Source organism: Haemaphysalis longicornis, unplaced genomic scaffold (genome assembly GCF_048455015.1).
Source record: "Haemaphysalis longicornis isolate Haplotype H1 unplaced genomic scaffold, Haemaphysalis longicornis Haplotype H1 scaffold_632, whole genome shotgun sequence".
Classification (NCBI taxonomy): Eukaryota; Metazoa; Arthropoda; class Arachnida; order Ixodida; family Ixodidae; genus Haemaphysalis; species Haemaphysalis longicornis.
Genome location: NW_027526412.1, coordinates 99798 through 102779, shown reverse-complemented (window position 1 = coordinate 102779; position 2982 = coordinate 99798).

Sequence of the window (2982 nt, the reverse complement as noted above, 5' to 3'; positions counted from 1 at the left end):
CTCGACGTGAATCACGTATGGCCGCCGTGGAGTCTGTTTAGATTTGCGAAGTAGTACCTCCAGAGGCTTGAAGAGGAGCAGGAGTTAGTGCTTGTAAACCGTCCCGGATAGATACATCTAGGCCAGCATAGATGGCAGAGCGTGGCGTGTTTCGTAGACGCAAGTTTGACAGGCCTCTGGACGGGGGGGACATTGTAGTGTAGTGGTCAGCACGTGGTCCTTGGCTCCAGCGTCCACAAATGCCTGCACCACCTGGTGTTGAGGCTCAGCCGCCAGTACTTGTGCGACCGCGAAAAGCGTGTCAGTATGCCCGACGGATTGATTGTGCAGTCGCGTTAGGGGACTGTTGTCGGTCACCTGGTGGTATAGCCAAGGTGGCCTGGTAACGGCGCCGGTTAGAGATGGGGGTACAGAACGACCCATGTAGTTACCCAACGTCGCTGCCTCAGCAACAAAGGTGAGTTCATGCATGCGGGCGGACGGACGCTGATAGACAAGCTCATCCAAACGTCCGAGAAGTTGCTTTTGTGGTTTAAATTCAAAACGAAGTTACGCACCTGCACCGATGCAGCTGACTATTCTGATGGTAACACCTTCAGCCGCAAGTTTGGTTAAAATTGCTAGGTCCTACGCGGGGGTAGACCCGTCGGCGTCATATATGACGCGTACCGTCGTGTTTTCCTCCGGAGTATCACTGTATCGCTCACACTTTTATGTCATGTATAGTGGCTTATTGTTCGCAAGGGCTCGCTGCGATGCTCCACGTTGATGGCCGATATATTTCATCCGGAATTCGTCCTCCCGTCCTTCACTTCACCGGGCACATGAACTTGAAGGTTGCTTCACATTCATTCTAAAACTCAAATGAAGTCCATCCTTTTATGCCATGACATTGAGTAGGCATACTAAAGTATATGTACTTAAAATGATTCACTTATCAATAGGTATTGCGCAATAAAACTGTTATTTGAAACCATATATGTTATGTTTGTTGTAAAGTTCTGCTCTGAAATTGTGCGAGTTTTTAAAGGATATGTGTAATTTTTTTTATGTGAAAGCCTATGTTTTCTAAGTTTTACTCTGTAATTGTGTGATTTTTATGGCGTGTGGTATTGAGTGAAATGTTGCAATATTATATTTGATCATTGTTACTAAATGCCCTGTTTACAAACTGCAGTTAGGTGCAGAGGCTTTTGTCAGGCTTAATGCCCTTAGCCTCTGCTTCTTCTTTTTTTTTTTAATTCCGAGTGTTTGCCGCGCGGCGTATGGAAGGCGTTTTAAAGATAGAGGTAGAGAAGAAAGTAGGGAGGAAAGAGCAAGAGAGGCGTTTTAAAAATGGGAGTAAAGCAAAAAGTAGGAAGGAAAGAGAAAGAGAAGAAAATAGGTAGAGAGGGGCTGCCAAGAGCACAGAAGGTCACGAAACCGACAGGTGTTCAAATCTACAGGTGTGCATGCAGTCCAGTGGCGTGCAGAAAGTCCATCAGCGACCTGCAGTATTTATGGTCCTGCACCCAGCGGTTGTAGTCTTCCGGTTTATCCCACCGGAGACCAACCTTTCTGAGCGCATCGTCTCGAGCGGTCCTGGTTCCCGCGCACGTCCACAAAATATGCTTGGCGTCAGCTTCAACCGCCGGAGACGGACACTTCCTGAGCCTCTTCTTCCGTTCCTGTAAATACTCAGGACAAATAAATTATTTCTTTCTTCTTTAACCTGGCTTCCTTGTTGAGCTGCCTCAAGTTGCGCGCCTTGGCCTCCGGTACAAACAGGATCGTTTAGACACGGCTTCAATGCTGAGGTGCTCGATGGCGAAAATGTCGTAAGGCGTCTTCTTGCCCTTCTTTCGCGGTACGGTGGAAAGCCGCCACCAGAGTCACCGTCAATGGGCGTGAAAAACAGCTCAGCGTCCTCGACGTGGCTGTCAGTTGGGGGACTGGCGCGCTTCTCGAATACGGCGGCGCCAAATAGCTCTTCGGCACCGCGCGATTCCTCACAGGGTCGTAGTCCATCGCCGCTAGGAAGAATTCGGTTTCCCGCTGGCTGAAAACAAAAGTTCGCGAGGAAACGCAGCGGAAACAAACAACGTCTTACAAGAGTTGACGCTGCGAAGTCCGCCGCAACACATCGCCAGGACACAGCGGGACTCCTTAGGTTTGACAAGTGTCCGTTGTGGGTTAGGTGGAGGATGCCAATCTTCGACGGCAGGTGCGGTATACAGTAAAAGCTGGTCAATTCAAACTGCAAGGTATCGCCACCTCAGTAAGAATTAATTGAAAGGTATAAGTGGTAAGAGTGAAGTGCAAGAGCCGTACAATGCGATTGTGGAGCAGAATAGCATGTGAGTGACTGAATGCTCGAAAAAATGCCGTGATTGAAACCTGCACTTTATCTAGAAAAACGAAAGCCAGCTCTTTTTTTACTCTAACGAGCGAATGTACGGGAAAGCCTCCATTTCGCGTACTCCAAAACTGAACAAGAGACGTGCGGCGTTCCATCCGGTTATTAGAGAATTTTAGCATGGCAGCTAGCGTGCGCTACGCTACCGTAGGCGGATATCGGGACCCGACGCATGCCCGCGTGGGAACGACGAGGCAGGCACCAGAACGAATGCGCACATGCCCCGTCGGACGCTGTAACCCACCGCCGATTGCGTAGCGTACGCTAGCCGCTATGCTAAAACTTGCGAGGGATGGCCACGCTGGTGTTTCGTCGGCCGCCTCCTCATGGTCACTGGCAGCGACAGCTTCTACGCTTATCACTTTAGAAACGATGCCATCTGTGAGCATGTCCCACACCCCGAACTCGTGTCCACGTAAACATAGTCCGCAAAGAATCTCCTTCCAAAGATCGGCCATGGGGTTTTAGATTACCCTTACCGGATTTACTTCCATCTCCGTTCTTCTCTCCCTTCCGCAAACGACGCAGCCTCGTAAATTGGCAGCAGGGCCGTTTCTCCGGCTGTGCGCCAGGCCTCAAGCTGCAGT